This window comes from Triturus cristatus, chromosome 4_2 (genome assembly GCF_964204655.1).
Source record: "Triturus cristatus chromosome 4_2, aTriCri1.1, whole genome shotgun sequence".
NCBI classification, from domain to species: Eukaryota; Metazoa; Chordata; class Amphibia; order Caudata; family Salamandridae; genus Triturus; species Triturus cristatus.
Window position 1 is genome coordinate 883,225,166 of NC_140586.1, and position 20,577 is coordinate 883,245,742.

The following is a 20,577-nucleotide window of genomic DNA, read 5'->3' on the forward strand; positions in this document are numbered from 1 at the left end:
CGCACACGCAGTCAATATAGAATAGATTCCTGTCCGAGAGTCTTTCCTTGTGGATAACATAGTTCTCTAAACATAGGATGTTAGATATGATTTGGGATTAGGTTGACTTGACCCCCCAGACTTCTCGTCTCCACATGTAGAGCTAAATGTCAAGTCCCCTTCACCCCCTAGTTACACGTCAATCACACGTCATGCTGCTGCGCGCGCATCTATGTTAAGTATTATCTTATAGATCCACCTATGTAAGATAGTCAGAGCCAATCATGTTTCTTTTTGCTCCTTATTACGCCTAGTTTCGATTACGTATTACCATGTCATTTCTCTTATCAATTGTTACGCCTTTTGCATTCGTTTCATTGTAAATGTATGACCTATAAAAGTTACTTCTTGTCAATAAAGTATTGTACTTCACTTCCTGAACCCTCGTGGTGACGGAACCTGAAGGCCGCGACTCGAGTCGGCCATTTTGGAATAAAGCCCATTTAGAAAACCTCTTATACCACGGATTCTGCCTCTTGTTATTCTGAGCTATTTTACTTTATTTTAAGATTCCGTATGAAATTCAGTTTAGGTGAAAAGAATATTTACCACACTCCCTCCGCACAATGTTTCTCTAAAACAGACCCTCTTCCCCCTGAACTTGCAAAGATTCCACAAAGTCTCTGGGCTACTGGAGATGCTGATGTTGGGTTGTTGAGTATACCGCCCATTTCGATCACTCTGAAACAAAATGCTCGATTACCCAGAGTCCCGCAGTATAAGATTGCCCCCGCAGGGGAGCGGGCGTTACTGTCCATTGTTCATGACTTGATCCGTACGGGGGTGGTGGAAGAGACGGCTTCTAACACATGCAACAGCCCTATTCTTCCCATTCTTAAACTGGCCCCGATAGATCAGAGTCCTGATTATGCTGATACTTATCGTTTTGTGATTGACGTGCGTGAAATCAATAAGATTGTCGTACCCCAATACCCCGTAGTGCCAGACATCACGACCATCTTAACAATGATTCCCCCGACGGCTAGATTTTTCTCTGTCATTGATTTGAAAAACGCCTTTTTCAGTATTCCTATACATCCAGATAGCCGTTATCTTTTCGGCTTCTCCTTAGGAGGTCGCAGCTTCAGATTTTGTCGCGCTCCCCAGGGCTATACAGAAAGTCCTAGTATTTACAGCCAAGCGCTTAAAATGTTGTTGGACACATTGACCTTGCCGCCCGGTAACGTTTTAGTGCAGTATGTGGACGATCTTCTCGTGGCCTCTGATACCGAGCATGGTTGCCGAATGGCGACGACTGCGTTGTTACAGCACTTGGCGGACCATGGTAATAAGGTTTCGTTATCCAAATTTCAATATTGTCGACCGGAGGTGACCTATCTCGGTCATCTCCTGTCGAAGGAGGGACGACGGCTAACCCCTGATCGTATTCTAACCATATCTAATATGCCTGTTCCTTGCACGCAACGTGATGTCCGCGCTTTGCTTGGCATAACTTCTTACTGTCGCCAATGGATCCCTAACTATTCCTTACTGACTAAACCTTTCCTGCATCTAACGACTAAAGATGTGCATGAACCTTTACCCTGGACAGCTGAATGTCAGAATGCTTTTGTTTCTCTGAAATCTGCTCTTTGCTCTGCCCCTGTGCTTGGCACCCCTGATTACCGGAAGCCTTTTGTGCTCTACGTGCATGAGGTGGACGGTTGCTCGCTTTCAGTGTTAACACAAGGATTTGGTGGTAAGCAAAGACCTTGTGCATACTTTTCGGCGGTATTGGATAATGTCGCCAGGGCACTTCCCAGTTGTCTGAGAGCCACGGCTGCGGTGGCGATCCGACAATCGGAAGGGCTCGTCCTGAATACGGACCTGACAGTGATGGTGCCTCACGCCGTGGACGTATTATTGAACAGGACACAGACTCAGCACTTAACTAGTGCGCGTCTTACGGGGTACGAATTGTCCCTGTTTGCACCACACATCACTATCAAAAGATGTGTCACCTTGAACCCTGCTACGTTACTACCCCTTCCTCCGGAGGATCACAGTCAAGATACACATGATTGCATATTTCGGACAGAAGAAGAAACGAAGGGGAGGATAGATTTGACAGATATTCCCTTATCTGACCCTCAAGGGGAATTGTATGTCGATGGCTCATGTTTTCGGTTACCCAATGGCACTACGACCGCTGCTTATGCGATCACCACGTTGCAAACAATAGTTGAGACGGCCAAGGTACCTTATCGATCAGCCCAGGCTGCTGAGCTAGTCGCACTACTGAGGGCCTGTGAGTTGGGTGAAGGGTTGAGGATAAATGTCTACAATGATAGCCAGTATGCTTTCGGCGTAGCACATAGCTTTGGAAGATTGTGGGCGGAGAGAGGTTTCCTTACATCCCATGGTCAGAAGATACAGAATGGTCAGTTGGTTTTGAGGTTGTTAGCCGCCCTGACCCTGCCCCAAGCCATAGCTGTTGTTAAATGCAGCGCTCATAAAGCAGTAGTTGATGATGTAGGTAGGGGTAACTCTTTTGCGGACAGAATCGCTAAAGAGACTGCCCAATCCATGATGAGTTCACATAAAGGGATGATAGAAGCAGAGGCATTCAGTAACACTATAGACAGCGTAAGAGAATTGCAATTGGAAGCAACCCCTGAAGAACTAAAATACTGGCAAGAACAGATAGGGAAACTGGATGACAATGGATGCTGGATTGATCTATCAGAAAGATGTAGGTGGCTGCTGCCGAATGCATTTGTTAATGCGGTCGTGTCCATGGCACATGGTCCTGCACATGTGGGGATTCAAGGTATTTGCGCAATACTAGATCCTGTGTGGTATAATACCAACATCCACAGGACTGCGAAGCAACTAGTTCAGAATTGCATGATTTGTCTACAGCATAACCCAGGGGGTAGCATCCCTGTTTTGACTGGTAGCTTTGCGCCACCCACTCTACCTTTTGAGGTACTACAAATGGACTTCATTCAGTTTGAACGGATTAACAATCTTAAATATGTTTTGGTGGTGGTTTGTACATTTAGCAAGTGGGTGGAGGCGTACCCTACCAAGGAAAACACTGCCCTAGCCATCGCGAAGGCCCTAGTCAAAGAGTTCTTTCCTCGCTATGGGGTGCCCCGGGTGATTTGGAGTGACAATGGGAAACATTTCAATGCTGACCTTGTTGAACACGTTTGCAAGGGTCTGGCAATACAGCAGAAGTGTCATGCGGCTCGCCACCCCCAATCAGCAGGATTAGTGGAAAAATATAATGGGATCTTGAAATTAAAATTGGCTAAGCTGCAGGACACCACAGGTCTAAAATGGCCTGATCTCTTACCTTTGGCTTTACTATCCGTAAGGACCACTCCCCACTCCCATAGTGGAATATCGCCATATGAAGTGATATTTGGTAGGCCCGCTAATGTATGGGGTGTGCCGCGACCAAAATCCCTTAGAGACATCGAGTACCCTATGTTGGCAGACTACCTTTATGCACTAACTAAAGATCTTCGTTCCATTCACCAACAGATAGCAGCAGTACTGCAGCCTCTGCCGGGAGGGTCCCGGACACGGCGTGGAGCCTGGACAGTGGGTTCTAGTTCGGAACTACCAACGGAAATCGAGTCTAGACCCACGCTGGACCAAGCCTTTCCAGGTGCTTCTGGCCACGAGGACGGCTGTGAAGGTTGAAGGGAAGCGGCATTGGATCCATGTCTCATCTGAAAAAGGTCCCGCTTCCCTTGCCGGATGACCAACGGGACCAAAGTGAGGTGTTGAGACACGAAAGCGACAAATCGACCGAAGAATCACCTTCCCCGGAAGCCCAAGGAGAAACGGATGGGCGAGCGGAGGGTGTCGTGAGTTCGGTGACATCTGAAAAAGGTAATCAGGCATCTGGGGTTCCAACAGGTGACAGGGAAAGTCACACACTCAATCCTTTACCTGACCCCACTGTGCCCGTTCTTTTCATTAATCCTGAAACACCGAGTCATGTTCGCTATAACCTGCGGCCCCGGCCGAAGGCAAAGATCCCAGGCTCAGGCTAAAGAATGAAAGTGAGAGATCTGAGTAGCCCCTGGGAATAAGTAAAAACACTGGACTGAACCCGTTGAGAGCCTGGAACTTTTTGATATTGCTCTGTTCAGAAAGAAGATAGAGACATTGGTTGATTAGTGGGGGCCCAGGTGGAGTTTCCTTTCTACAAGAGTTGTGCCAAGTACAACTCCAACGCGAGATGTTTTTGTGTTCATTTTCCTTTTTGTGATTATATGGAACAATAGGAGTCTGCCTGTGAGGCTCTATAACGGACACAGGAAAGAAGCACCCTCTGTCAGGTTGGACTGCTTGTAGATTTTCTGTTTCCCCGAGCTTAGGTTTGGACTTTTAGTGAGAATGTACCATTTTGCTCGTTTTGTCCCTGAAGAGGAGCGTCCCATAGTACACCGCCCTTTGCATCCGCATTTGCCAATGTTTTCCACTTGGAGCTTGCGTGCCAAGATTGTTTTTATTGTCATAATAGGTGTTTCATTAATGTTATGCTTAGGAATGTTCATTTATCTAGAGTTCCGCTATCCTGTGCATACCCTGATAGCTACCACCCCTGTCCCCGAGGAGCACCATTTTCAGACTTTTGCCCCGCATAAAGAAAGACACCGCCAGACCTATGTGAATAATGCCTTCATTGAAATGTTGCATCAAACCCACAGTTCAACGAATACCACAAACTGCTGGGTGTGTGGGCTCCTCCCCTCAGTAATGCACAAACATGATCTGTTCATTTCAATGCTGTTGTCATATTTAGGCAGTTGTGAAGCATGGTTTAGATTATTGTCGATGATGTATGAACATTACGCTGTTGATGGGCACCGATTTTCGGAAAAAGATTATGATCTGATTCTAGCCTATATAGAAAGACATCAGGGATTCACTCCCAATGTCGAGGGTACGGACGGTACCCTGGATCCTACCGCTTGTATGAATGTGTATACGGATCATGAGAATGACACTTGGTTAAGGGATGAAGTATCGGATTTTGTGTCCTTCAACTTTACCGAGTATTTTAGATATTTCCAGGAGCGAAATGTGTCAAATGAAAGAACCATCCCGGTCCCCGTGTTGAATAGCTCATCCTCCTTTTGTATACATGGTACTGGCCATTTATTTGTTGGTTATAGTAGATGTAACTATACCTATAGACTACAAACCCTTAGCAGCCCGCCTATACTCACTCCCCCGAATGTATATTTTGTGTGTGGAGAAAATGCTTACACTTGGCTTCCCAGAGGATGGTCAGATAAATGTTACTTGTCCTTCTTATATCCGCCCGTTTATATAGCGCCTTCTGATTACCACCGATCCCACTCGCTGAATCGACGAAGTTTAGACTCAGTAAAAACTAATGGAGATGCCACTGATCAAACTGATACCCCTGCCCAACATTTTGTTGATATAATAAAGGGAGTTCTGCCTATATGGGGACCCATTTTGACCAGTAAAGAAATTAGAAGACTGTCTAGGGTAGTAGAAGGAGTAGTAAATACTACCGCTGGGATACTGACCAATATCACAGTCGAGCTTCAAGCGACCCGACTAGTGACGCTTCAGAACCGCCTTGTTTTAGACGTTATCCTAGCTGATCGCGGAGGAGCATGTAGAGTGATTGGCAGCTCCGGCTGTGTATATATACCTGACTCCGCCCCCTCAGTCCATTTGGCCATACAGAAGTTACATCGACTGGCATCCGAGATTCACACGGAGACCGGAACCTGGTCTATTTCAGGCTGGTTCTGGGATCTCCTTACCACCTGGGGTTGGAAAATCTTCATGGTCCTTCTAGGAATAGGAGGTGTCCTTTTCACCTGTTGTGTCTGCATCCAATGTGGGCCCGCTTGTTGCTCCTATTGTGCCACCCAAGTTCGCCTTGCCTTACCTACTCCTAAAGCAAACCAGGGTAAGGTAAACGCTCAATTAGTTCAGAAAGAGATACACGACATAATGCAAATAGACGAGGGAATTTTCGAAGAGTAGTTCCCTGGATAGCTACATTATGCTAAAAAGGGCCGTACTGTGGGATTCGAGTCAAATATATGTAGTTAGCATAATGTATCTTAGACTGTATCTCTACTCCATATGCATTGAGAGCTGCTTTATAAAGTAGTCCCTCTGGTCTCCATGTCCTACATGATAGAAAGGGCCGCAAAACCATACCGTGGCCATCTTGAATCATGAACGGTCGTGCTTCAGATCACATGTCTCTCTCTCTCTCCCCTTCTGTATGATTTAGCTCGTACCAGCCTAGAGACAGGGTGAATTGTATTTACGCCGAGGCCCAAGGTCACATCTGCAGTAGGGAGTACTAAGCTAAATTCCTCTGTGCCCGAGACGAAAGGGCGTCACCAGGCCGAACTTCTCTGAACGAGATAGTAACCTTATAGGGGCAGATGGTATGAGCTCATTTAGGAGCTCTAGGACTAACTGGTACTTTTCCACTTGCAATGCATTGTATGCTGAATCTGTAATGTATATAAGTGTGGTTCTGTCAAGGAGCCAGCAGTCTTCTTCGGCGCACCTGATGGGTGAAGTTCGATGAGGCTCCTCTATGTAGAGTTCTGTTGTGGCCAATAAACGCTTGAACCTTCTACGTTGCCAACTGCTTATTATTGACTTGGGATTGCGGGCCACTGGTAAGTGAGGCCCTTGGGATTACTATTGGATTACTTCACAACGATTGACTATTGGAAGCAATCTGTGAATTGTGATAACGCTTCCATAATGGAACCGATACCAGAAACTATCGGTCTTCCTGGCGGAGGATTTCTATTTTTGTGAATATTTGGTAAAGAGTAAAATTGGTATTCGTGGTTTTTGCAATAAGATTGGATTTTGTAAAGCCAGGTGGGGTGGGCGATCCTTTTGGGTAGCTGCTGCCAAGCTATGGACTACTCTTCCCACCCTTATTGCTAGTCTTTTCTTCCACACGGCCTTCCACAACCAACGGAAGACCTGGCTTTTCTCCCTTCCGTTATGCTAGTTATGGTCCTCTCTCCAGTAGTGGCTTTTCATCAGCTAGCGCTTTGACACCCTTGGGTATAATGCGCTTTACAAATCTAAAAAAAAAAAGTAGGACTCTATCCTTAACCATAGGACTCCACAAAGGAGCAGCAATCTTGGAATGGTATCGCTCTAATCCACTCTCTAAAAAAATCTAATTATGCCTACACTAACATTGCAGCCTCTTCTACTACCACTCAGGAACGTGCCTAGCATCAGTTCTCGGTACTGAACTACACTTTTGACACTTCTACCACAATCAGTTATTTTCCACTGGCTGCATGCTGACACGCGACTGATGTTGGAGTCCACCGAAGCTGCACCACCCTTTCTCCTACCAGCGAGCAGAACTCTAAATATGGAAAATGCCTCCTGACTTGGGGATCCCCTCTCCATCATGGAATGTGCCACATCCTGTCATGGGAACCAACAATGCCCTTAAGGCATCTTCCCTCCAACCATCCAAAATTCTCCTGATGGCTGCCCCTCTGCACGAAGAGGGGTATTACCAAATTAAGGCAAATCAAGGGAAAATCAGTATAATTCCCAAAGACAATATCTAACTCATTACACCCTGCTATCCACCCCTTTCACTAAACGGATTACACCTATGTGGCAAGCATTCATATAGACACTGCTGATCACTTCCATTTTTAATCCGACAGGTTAATGGAAATGCGTACAAATTCCTGGTCAGAATCTACAGTCTAGTGAACCAACCTCTGACTGCTTTTATGCTGCCCACTCAGACCTTTCCACAGAATTTCCCCAGAGGACGGTTACAGGAGTGATGACAAACCCACACCCTAGACCCCACGTCATGCTGGAAAAATGTTTAAACACAACCTCCTTAAACAACATACAGAACAACTAATTGGTGATACCTACTATAGCACAAACAACGGCCATTAAAAAACAGACTTCATTTTCTACTAAAACCCCCCCTGCAAAATGGAAAAAAATCTTCCTCCTCCACCTACAAGTTACAAAAACAGTAAAAATTCTCTTTGGCACTAAACTCACCACTGCTCCTTCCCAGAGTTTCAGAGGGGAGATCTACATATCCATCTTCAGGACGGTTAAAACTTTATTTCAAGCAACCAACCACCATTTATCTATTTTGACCAACACTTCCCATCTCTTCTCGCCTCACTATATCAAAATTGTTTTGACCCCCAGAACTCCAATGATGCACCATTCACCTCTACTGCACCTCCGGTCACACTCCCTATGCAGGACAGCACCTGTATGCCCACTGCTATGCCAACACTAGGGCACAGCCACAACAACACAGAGCTCTTCGATGCACTAACTGGTCAGGATAGCACCAATCCCAAGCCTAGCTCCCTCACCACTGAACCCACCTTACTCAGAACCCCTACACCCAATATGGAACCCTGCCAACCTAAACATTCCCTCCCCAGTTCCAGCTTCAATGACACTGCCTTCCTCTCAACTAAACTCCACCCGCCCTCTCTAGACATGAGACCTACCGCCTGTCCTCCCCCATACAGAACAGGATCCCTTCCCAACATACTTACCCAATTTCTCAACCAAATAGGAAAAAAAATGATTCTCTAAATAAAGACATCTCTCAGGTAAAAAGCGATCTTGCGAACCAGGCCAAATTAATATGCAACTCCGCTCCGAAGATAGAGAAATGAACTCCCCTTAAAATATCTTCTTATGTCAGCTGCCACTTCTGTATGATCTCCATGCCCCTGAACCGCCTGTCTCACAGACCATACCGAACTCTCAATCCCCTATCCCCACTTGAAGTGGAATCTCTCTGCAAATCGTACAACACAAACACTCAACAAGTTGACCACAAATCTCCGTCCTTGATCCTAGTAATCATGAGCACAAATAGAATCCCTCGAGTTAATATACCGCCCAGACCACCCGCTCAATACACCACGATTCAGACACTACACACTACACTTAACAACCCAAATTCACTTTCCTGCATGCTTCTTAACTGTAGATCCGCAGTTAAACATGCTAGAGAAATATCTGGAACTATTCCCGCCGATGGCATGCTTTCTTACCGGAAACCTGGCTTAACGAACACTCAACCCCATGCTGAACTTGCTTACTCTCGCTGGCTAGTCTATCATTAGACGAGACAGACCTAAATGAATAAGGGGTGGGCTAGCGATCATCCACAAAATGAGATTAGACTCAGCACACTAGACTCCATGGACTACTCAACCTTCTAATATCTTGGAGTTGAACTCATGATAAAAGGCACCACCTCTATCGTACTTCACACTATCTATCACCCCCATGGTGATCGCTTATTCTTCACTGAAGAACTAACTGGCCTAATTACAAAGTTCTCCCTTACTGACATCAAAGATGTGCTCCTAGGTGAGTTCATTCGGCACTGGGATGACACAGAAGACACCACTACCACTATCTTCAGTAATCTAGTAGTATATCAGTAATCTCATAAACCTTCTTGAATGAAACGACCTGAAACAACTCTGCAACGAACATACCCACAATAAAGGATCAATGCTAGATGCAATAATTACCGGATACGATCTTGTCTCCCTTCAATATATCATACCCATCGACTGGTTAAACGACCACCTAATACTGTTTTATCTCAAGGCAAACCCATGTCCATGCCGAGCATCAGCCAAAAAACTCATGCACTGGACAAGGACCTTCAAGCAAATCCCACTAACGGATCTAGAATCCAGGATCAGGGCTCATCTACACTCTCAACTTCCCCATCACCTTCACTCAGATGATGACCTCACCACCCTCTATAGCGCAGTGACGACTGATGTTCTTGACCAAGTGGCCCCTCTCAAACTAAAGAGTTCTAGAAAAGTCCAATCCAGATCATGGGTCAACTCAGACCTTAACAATGAGAGAAGACACCCAAGACTGACCGACAGATTATGGAGACAGAGCCCCTTACTGGCACACCTCGCACTCCTCAGGTCTGAACGTCTCTCCTACAAAAAACACATCTTTAAGGAAAAAGACACTTTCTTTTGCAACCAACATGACTGTGCGAAGGACAAACCAAGGGAGATTTTCAATATAATTAAACAACAAATCACCCTTACTCCCAACACGAAACAATAGCCAATAACAAACGCTGTATAGAAATAGCCAACTTCATCGCTGACAAAGTTGCATAAATCACCCATCCTACATCGATCTCCTCCAACTAAAAAACAATGCCAAAAGGACAGATTTCAAACTGATGACAGAAGATCACCATAATCGCAAACTGGAAGCCCATATCCCACTCTACTGACCCTCTTTCCTCTACCTTAGTACAGAACCTCAACAATATCATCTCTCCTTTTTTGACCAAAATCATCAATGCCTCTCTTCTGGCAGAGTTCCAGATTCCCTCCAATAGAACAAGTCACACCCATCCTTAAACAAGCATTGGCATAGCCAATAGGTCTCGCTTAAGTGTTTAGTTATCCAGCACAATATTCTTAGTGCAACAAAATCAACTGTTGAAGGGCTAAACACTTATAAGTTCCCAAAGATGAGACCTATTGGCTGTGCCATGTAATGGATCTGTCTGAGCCAAACTGTTTTTGTTGTAATGTATATACGTTCAGCATTAATATGCCATATATGCCTGGTACACTCAAATTATTTTTGCCCTGCTTTCGTATATGTTGGTCCGCGGCCCACAATGTACCATGGGAATTCAATAAAATATGTTGAGAAGAAAAAAAAAAGCAGAACCCCAATGGGTGCTGCACTCCACCCAACCTATGCCCTAGGGCATTTTAAGCCTTAAGGTTAAAGTTAATAGCCAGAGAGGCCACGGACTCTGCACCGGATTCATGAAGATACAGATTCAAGAGGAAATCCACATCTATTATTGTCTTAGATTTATGACTTTTATTAGTATCCATAAACTTTTCTTCTCCAGACGTAGTTCCTGGAAATCTGCACAATGTATGGTTTTACAGAAGTACACCTGGACAGTGTTCCTGCAATAAAATGACACTACTTTTGTATGCCTTTGTGAACTAGCCAATAAACACCTAAATTGGCAATATTCATATAGAATTGGTGCAAAAAGAAATTACCTCTTTTCACTTTTACTGCTAGAGACTATGACATTTTGGAGCCGGTCACAAAGGCGTTCAAGAGTACCAGAAGTAGCACTCCGGCTGAACTACTTCTACTCATAGAAACCTTTTCAATAGGCACCACTGTTTCAATAACTTCAAGGCATTTCCTTGCATTATTTAATAACTGTGCAATTTCTCAATGTATTTCCAGTCATTATTGTCTCTTTAAATTCTATTTGACCCTTAAAACATATAATTTTAGTTGCTAACCACGTTTTTCAGTATATTTTGTCAGCAAAAAATCTTTAAACCAATTTTCAATTTTTCACTTGCTTTGTCCCAGATTTTTCTACATACTTTTGCCTTTTGGTCGTTTTTCAGAATAACGTCATTGCCGAGGAAGCTTTAGTTACCCATTAAGCGGCTTTAACACACTATCCATTGTGAGCAAAAATGTAGGTGTGACAAAGACAATGACCAAAGCTACGCACCTATTCATCCGAGGTGCGAGATGATGAAATTGTATTTCCTCCCTGTCCTCTGCAAGTTCGTGCCCCGCCCCTTTGTTAGTGATTAAAGAATGCAATCATTAACAAGAGAAAAAAAAAGGGTGGCGGCTGGCACTGCCAAGCCCTAACACGGCCTTTGAACAGAAGTGTAATTACGACATCAGCATCACTGAATCATTCACAACAAACAGAAATAAGACTAGGCTGAAATTACGGGACACTGCATCTATTCCACAGAACCGAAAGTTTAAATAAAAGTTCAAAATAGAATACCAACAGTAGTTTGGGTGATTTGGCTATAACAAGAGGCTGAGCCTCTCACAAAAACAGAACAGGGCTGCCTTTACAAGGTGGACTAGGAAAGAATAAATTGAAACTATGAGGTCATGTTCTACCCAATTAATTACCAGAAGTAAGAAAATAGTTTTATTCTCAACTTAGCTGAGGTGTCCTGCGGAAAAGTTACGAAATGCTCTAAAATAGCCCAAAAAATGATTGATCTGCCGCTGCGTGAAATTAATCCGAACAAGGCACGACATTATTCACTACATGAAAATGAAATTTCAGTGCAAAGCATCGCCAACATTTTCCTGAAGTACCCCAGAGCAGCATGAAATGTCCCATAGGCTACCACTAAAGGGTCACGTGCCAGTCACGAAAGTTACACCATGAGTCATACACTGGATTCTTGTAAAGCAGCAAATTGTGCCACAACGTCACTGGGAAAAGATAATAGGGAAGAGATAAGAGGCTGGCCGTACATTTACCATATTTATCCACTAGAATGCCGCTGCTTGGAATTAAGTGATAAATGTTGAGATCTACCTGTGCATTTTGGATGGTGTTTTTCTTCAGCCAAGTGTACAGGTGCATGAACAAGGTCTATCAACTAACTTCAGAATGAGAGACTGGTATTAATCGCTCACCAAAGTGTCGCCAAAAGAGAACAACGTCTTGGACAGTCTTTTTTGCTGCTGCCATATGTTCCATTTTGTATGGAACACTTCACTCTTTACAGCGGTACAGCATCCCGCAAGTGGCGCTCTGAAAGTTTAAATTAAAAAAACAATCCCGGGAGTGGTGTGCTCGCGCGCACACGCAAAAAGGAAATAAAACAAGCATTGGCCGTGCAACAAGCAAGACGTGCGGCCGCGACCGGGAGTTGTGTGTGCGCGCGAAAGTGATCCACAGCAGAAGTGAAAGTGATCGCGCTCCAGATGGCGCCTCAGGTGCTGAAAGCTGGCGGCTGCACACGCGCTGAACCACAAGCGCTAGGCCAGCAAACATGTGTGGTAGCACTTTGAAAGCCCCACTTACTAAATGTCTTGCAGAGCAGCGCATGCGCTGGCTCATGCGAGACCTAAAAACAGGTTCTGACCCTAATGACTTCAATAACCATAGTCCGATCACCAACCTTCCCTCACTAGCAAAAACAAACATAAATACGTCCTGATTCAACTCAAACAGTATATAGATGAATTCAACCTTCATGACACATTCCAATCGTGCTTCAGGAGAGGCTGCAGCACTGAAAATGCTATGCTCAATATTTCTGATGACATTCACAAATCCTTAGATGAAGGTGACTCATGCCTCCTTATCCTACTCGACCTATCAGCGGCTTTGATACAGTAAACCATCCAGCTATACTCGAGACCCTCAAGAGTTGCACTGGTATCAACGGCACAGTGTTGAAATGGTTCACATCCTACCTGCAACATTGTTCTCAACAAATAAAAATCAACAGTTGTCACTCAAAGCAGGTTCTAGCACCACAAGGGGTTCCTCAAGGTTCAAACCTTTCTCCTGCTCTATTTAATCTCTGACAATTCTTCTGAAACAAGCAGAGGTCAAATATCACCTACATGCTGATGACATACAACTCTACATTGCACCCCTGAAAGCCACTCTCAATGAGGTGGGCAGACTCCTCAGAGGAATAAAGCGGTTTGAGCATATCTCTCCTGTCCTTAAGTGTCTCAACTAGCTTCCCATTGAAGGAAGATGCATCTTCAAGACCGCCTGCATCACCCACAAAGCTCTTCAACCAAAAAAACCAAACTTTCCAGAGCAGGTAGACGACAGGCACTGAGAAGTTCCAACTCACTTGTTCTCATACCCCCTGAGCTGAAAAAGAAATCCACCCTGGTGCGTGCCACCAGGATATGGAACTCAGTCCCCAAAGATCTCTGATGCAACCCTCCTTTTCCTGCTTTAAATGAGACATTAAATCTTTGCTACTTAACAATTGCTTCAACTCGCATACAAGTAATCTACATTTCTCAAAGACCTTGCCCAACTCAAAAGACTCTCTCTTTGTGGTTTCCTGACCCAGTCAGTTCCTACTTTGGTTTTAAAATCATTACCTTTTTGCTGTATTGTTTATCATGACCTTTTGCTGTATTGTTATGTACTTGTGGGTTCTCACTATTTTAACAATGTTTTGTGTATACATCCCGTTGACGGCCTTTGACCTACACGTAACCTCAAATGTATCTCAAATTATCCTATGCGCACTACTTGTAAAGCGCTTGGTTACCTTCAGGTCTAGGTAGCGCTATTTAAAACTCTAAATAAATAAACAAACATATAGCCTTGTGCAAAATTTCCCTCTAATCCTTCTACTTCTACATCCACTCCAGGCCACCAGAAATCATTTCTTACCCTATACTTAGTGGCACTTATACACAGATGGCCTACATGAGCTGTCTCCAAAATCCTTTGGGGAAACTTCCTTGTGGAATTAATTTATCGCCTCTTACCAACAATCCTCCTTCCAAGGATAACTCATCCACCACTTTAGAATGGGATTGCAAAGATGTCTCCAAAGTTTGTTCCCTAGGCCACCCAAATTTCACAAAGTTCATGACTTTGATCAATTCAGCACCTTCCCTCAACCAATCACACAATCTCATCATATCGGAGCAAATGACCAAATTTTCAACTTTGGTAATGATACATTCCTCAATTTCTTCCTGTATATCCACTTCACACAAATCTCTATCAACTGGTAACTGAGACAGAAAGTCTGTTCTAACGTCCTTCCTTCCTGCAACGTGTTTCACACTTAAACATAACTCCAATAATTTGATAGATAATCTGGCCACGGCGTTCTTAATTTTGTTCCAGACGAAGTGGTCTGTGATCGGTCCTTAAACAAAATGTTCTTCCCTGCCATATTTAAACTTGTCAACACCCCAAACATGTCAACATTTCTTTTTCTATTACAGAATATCTTGTTTCAAATTCTTTCGTCCTCCTGGCAGCAAACCCTATAGTGACTTTCTTGTCATCCTTCATTTGTGGCAAATTGGGGCCCCATGCCATATGCACTAACATCCACAGTCACAAAATGTTTGTATCCTTCCCCACACGACTGTAGTGCGGGAGCAGAGATAATGCTTAGTTTGATGTGATCAATACTTTGTTGACATATTGCAGACTGTTACATTTCTACATTTGTTTTTAACTGTTGCCTTAAAGCATTCAGTCAGGTCGCCAATTTTTTTTAATAAGCTTTGCATAGAAATCACAAATATTTAAAAAAAAGACCAGAGTAGCTCCTTATCAGTCAGATGTGGTGCATTTACAATGGCATCAAGAAAGCTTAGTTTGGGTTTAACCCCATCAGATGTCAACACATGGCCTAGGTACTCAACTTCATTTACTCCAAAGATACATTTGTCTTCTCCGCTAGTAACCCCACTGGATTCCAAGGTGTACAGCATTCTTTCAACATATTTGTCATGCACGTCTTTCATATCAGCAAATATCAACATGTCATCCTGAAATATCGCTACATTTGAGATGTTCTTGAACATTTTCGTCATGATCTTCTAAAACACAGATGCCGTTGAGGCCAGCCCAAACTGGAGTGACGAGGGCACCTAATGACACGCCGCTCTAAGATTCAGTTGGACTGACCTACAGCACATACTTCCTCTTTCGCAAGATACACATATAAAGTGAGAATAAAGCAGTGCACTGTGTACAGATTACCTTTTCTGTAAACATCTCTCATAGTGTAGTAGAAATGAATGCAGCATGCACACATTTCTTCTTTTGAAAGTCCTCCCTTATTGGATTATGAAAATCAGTGCACTGTAAATACCCTCTTGGTACAGGTAAAAGCAGTCAGCATGCACAGATGTCTCAGAGTGCAGTGTAAAGCAGTGCAATGTGCACAGATTCATCATAATATGGTACAAAGCAGTGCAGTCAACAAGTTTACTTTCTGTATGTATCTTGTAGTGTATTAAACAGCGGTACAGAGTGCACAGATTTCTTAGTGTGGTAAAAAGCAGTGCAGTGTGTGCAGATTTCCTGGTTAAGCTGTAAATACCTCTCAGTGCAGGAAGAAGCAATGCAGTGGACATATTTCTCATGTTATAGTGAAAAGTACAGTGCGTGCCGATTTCGCGTAGTACAGTAAAAAGCAGTGCAGGGCGCTAATAGTGTTCTAACTGTAGCAGAAAAGTAATGAGGTTTGCGTACATTTCTTATTGTGCAGAAAAAATACACAGTAGTGTTAAAAGATTTCTCAAAGTGTAATAAACAGTAATTCAGAATGCACAATCAATCGTGCACATATTTCTCATACTAAACAGCAGCGTAGTGTGTATAGATTCCTCAGAGTGCAGTAAACAGCACTGAAGTGTACATTGATTTCTCCTAGTGTAGTAAAATGCAGTGCAGCGTGCCCTTATTTCTCAATCTGTAGTAAACAATAGAGCACTATGCACATACTTCTCATAGTGCAACAAACAGCAGCATGAAATGCTTTATCATAGTCTAGTAAACGTAATGCAGTGTGTACATAGAGCGCAGTAAACAGCAGTGCAGTGTGCACAGATTTGTCAGTGCAGCAAAAGCAGTGCAGACCATATATTGCCATCACACAGAAAAAAAGCATAGTGTGAACGGATTACCCAGTGTAATAAGATGCAGTGTGTAGTGTCGTATAAAGCAGTGCAGAGTGTACAGATTTCTCGGTATAGTAAGATTCAGTGCAGTGTGCATAGGTCCCTCATATTGTAATATGATGCAGTGCAGCATGCACAGATGTCTTACGGTGTAGTGAACAGCAGTGCAGTGTGCACAGGTTACTCATAGTTCAGTAAAAATCAGTGCAGCATGCACAGTTTCTTCACAGTGCAGTAATATGCACAGCAGCATGCACAGATTCCTCATAGTGCTGTATAAAGCAGTGCAGTGTGCACAGAACCCTCATATTGTAATATGATGCAGTGCAACATGTACAGATTTCCTACAGTGTAGTAAACAGCAGTGCAGTGTGGACAGATTCGCCATACTGCAGTAAAAATCAGTGCAGAGACTCCTCATCTTGCAGTACTATGCAGTGCAGTGTGCAGAGATTGCTAATAGTGCAAAGCAGTGCAGTAAAAAGCAGTGCAGTGTGCACAGATTTATCATGGTGCAGTACAATGCAGAGCAGTGTGCGTGGCTAGTGCAGTAAAAATCAGTGAAGCATGCACAGATTCTTTATTGTGCAGTAATACACAGAGCAGCATGCACAGATTCCTCACTGTGCTGTATAAAGCAGTGCTGTGTGCACAGATCAGCGAGAGTGCAGTAAGATGCAGTGCCATGAGCACATATTTATCAGAGCGCAAAAAGATGCACTGCAGTGTGCGGAGAACCCCTCTAACACAAATGATGAACACAAACACCCCCGGGGCCGTTTGGAAAGCCCCCCAGGGGTCTCCGGATAGTAGAGCCCAGCTCTGCCGGCTCTTGGCAGAGATTTCCTCCAGGATTATTCAGTCTATTTCTACAAACACAGCAGAAGGTGCTGACAATCTCCTACCTGAGCAGAAATCTGTGCGGATATTCCCGGGCTCTCTCCTCCTCCTGGGGCTGGAGTGGGGCAGGTGAAGATCTGGGCCTCAGGGGCGCCTGTGATGGTCTGAAATTGAAGATAACCGCACAGACAAGCAAGTGGATTCTTCCTTTGTAGTAGGCTGGGCACGGAAAGAGAAGACGGAAATGATGTCAACATCAAAACCACTGGTGCTGTCTCTGCCGCTGCTGACCAGGAAGAGGAAGCCCTTCTCCATTTGATACTATGTGCTCATTTGAAAGTGAGGAGCGCCCTCTGCTGGCCACTAACAGAACATCTCCCTCGAGTCTCCACTGCAGGAGTGAATACATTTTTCACACAAACAAGCATTTTGTGTGCAGGAAAGGCCTTGGTTTTAAGATGCGACAGATAGGGTTGCCATCTAAAACCATCTGAGATGACAACAGAACACTAGTCTCAGACACAGACTTGGATGGTCTTAAAACGCACATTTCAACAAGCATTGGCATAGCCAATAGGTCTCTCTTTTGAGACCTTATAATTGTTTAGCCATGCAGTACATTATCCATTACATTAGCCATTAAAGACATCAAAGTTTGTGGAAAATCAATGCGAGCATCACAGACCTCTACATAGGATGTTACAAGCATTCACAGGCAGTGAAAACAGGGTGGACAGAAGGGAGGGTGAGTGTTAGTTAACAGGACCTTTAAAAACAAGGCCCGGCTTCAGCTCAAAGCCTTGTGATTCTGGGCAAATCGCGTACCTAAGCTAGTTTGAGCTAAATAAAAATTGCACAAAAGTTCATTGAGGTATAAAAGTGGTGTGCCCTCTGTGCTGTGCTCTACAGCTCGTTACTCTTAATATTCCAAACAAGCGGCCCGAGTACTTCATGGTGGGAGCGAGGGAAGGGTTGACTGGGTGGCCGACTGCACAGGTTATTGCAGGAGTTAATAGGTGCTAAACATGGTGCCTGTAGCATATTAAAATGAGAAAAGCAGTTAATGAAGAATAACTGGAGCCCATCAGAAGAAGACTGCTGCATGCACACCCTTCATGCAGACAGATCACCGGGCCCCTCTAAAGGTTGGCGCCCTGGGCCCGTCCCCAGCTTGCCCATAAAAAAGCCCGCCCTGATTGTAATTATCTGTTGGTGCCTGAGCAGTGTCGCTGGGCAGACGTACTTTTTCGCCGGACCGAGAAAGAATATTTCTAATGGAGCGCTACTGGTGTGTAGCAACATGGTGCTCCTTATTCAGATTTATGTTTTGAGCTCACGATATTATTAGCTGCCGAATCCAGTTCCATAACAGTGCAGCAGACACAAATATCAGAAATACCCTTGTGAATACCTATAAAACTTGTGTGCACCACTTGGCCACGCTTCTTCCAACATGTTCTGGGGGTGGGGAGGCGGGGAGGCTATCTTGCAGGGTAAACATTTATAGGGTCTGATTGCAGTTCCTCCTTTGGCTTTGGCATTTGCATGTGCTACATTCAGACTGGTTTTCGGACGACCCCCATATTTCATGTACTAAGTTGACTATGGTGATGATTTGTGCCTTAACGTAAATAAGGTAAATAAACAACAGCATTGAGTCAACGCTTTAAATCCAGTGGTGGTGAGATGGTGACAATGCAAGAGCCTTCTTGCAGGGGAGGGAAGTGTGAGAAAGAGCTGCAGTACACAGGTGTGTAGTTAAAAGGCGCGCGGCCTCCAATTTAAAATAGTGAGACCCACAATTGTGAAAATGAAAGCGGGCATGTAGATAAAAGTTGGCAGCTTCCAAATTAAAATAATGAAACCCATGATTGTGAAAATGAAAGCGGGCATGTAGTTAAAAGGCAACGACCTCCAAATTAAAGTAACTCTAGATTGCCGGTAAACAGTTTGTAGTTGGAAGAGAGAACCATTTCGCAGCAAGTTTTCGTGTAACTTCCTCTTTTCGGCTTTACTCTTACGGTTTATGAACAAAAGGCTCCATCTTTTTGTTTGAGTTACACTGAGTGACAGAAAAATCAACATAGATCATTTTATTTCCACCCACATCCGTACATGTGCGACATCATTTTCTTCCAACTGCAGGGAGGGTGACAGAAATATCCACAAAGTTCCTTTCATTTGTACCCATGTCTGTGCCTTTGTGTCATCGGGCACTGCTACAGAGCTCAAATCTACTGTAAGTAAAAAAAAACGTTGAAAAATTCCATTTGAATTGCTGATGACCACAAAAGCCAGCAGCAGGTGCATGTGATGAAAGCGCGTCAAGCTCGCATCCCTCTACCCGCAGGATAATTCTGGTATCTGGAGAACTGTGACCAGCTCCGTGTTCAGACTGCCGCTTGTCCATCCATCCGGCAGTCCAGCTTTTCCTGGTTGCAGCCCAAAGAACAGTCCCCAAAGACAGCTCCTGGACTCCTCAACAGCCCAGAGTATTTGCATGTTGTTGTATTTTATTGCACACTGGTCATTTCTACAGTCCCAGTGCCTCTCAGTTTGGGGATAAGCAGTGGCGTCACTAGGGGGGTGCGGACCGCACCGGGTGACACCATCACATGGGGTGACACCAAAATGCAATGCTGTCTGTCGAACCATACCTGGCCGTCGGCCAAGATTCTTCGCCAATTAGGCTACGACGTCAGCGTGCGGACGTCAACGACATTCGAAACGTCACTCACGTAACGTGGCTCCCGGACCCGCCGTTTTCTTCATTGCCCACGCTGTTTCTTCGTCCATGATCATCACAGGTAAGGTCCAGGAACCGCCGCGGGGTGGGGTGGAGGCAGGGCGGAGCGCGACTCCTCTGTGGCTGTAAGTAGCAGAAGAGCAGCTAGCCGTGTGAAATGTAAAAGGTGGCTTCCTCTTCTGTAGGATGGCTTCTTCCACTAGGACGAAGGGATTGGTGGCACCCCCCCCCCCGCCGGCCCCAGCAAGCCTGTCATTTGGGATACGCATATTCCTCAAGTAAACAGCGGTGTGGAAGTATAGTTGCTCCTTATCACAGCCAAGTGTACATGCCTGTTTCCTGTATATGTAAACATGTTTCTGACCTTACCCGAGGTCATTTGAAGCGGCTGGAAGTCTTGATTTAGCCACGCCGGCCTCTTACGAAGCCTTCTTATTGTGGTCTTC

At 44.5% G+C, this 20,577-nt stretch overlaps 1 pseudogene across 1 annotated transcript in view; it reads right to left on the reverse strand.

The window, feature by feature from the left end:
* The window catches only part of LOC146835332 (uncharacterized), a 316,447-nt pseudogene extending 298,845 nt beyond the window's left edge, over positions 1-17,602 (reverse strand). Inside the window, exon 1 of the transcript XR_014960718.1 lies at positions 17,451-17,602. The product of XR_014960718.1 is annotated as an uncharacterized LOC146835332 (transcript). The remainder of the gene's footprint in view (positions 1-17,450) is intronic.
* Between the last annotated feature and the right edge of the window lie 2,975 nt (positions 17,603-20,577).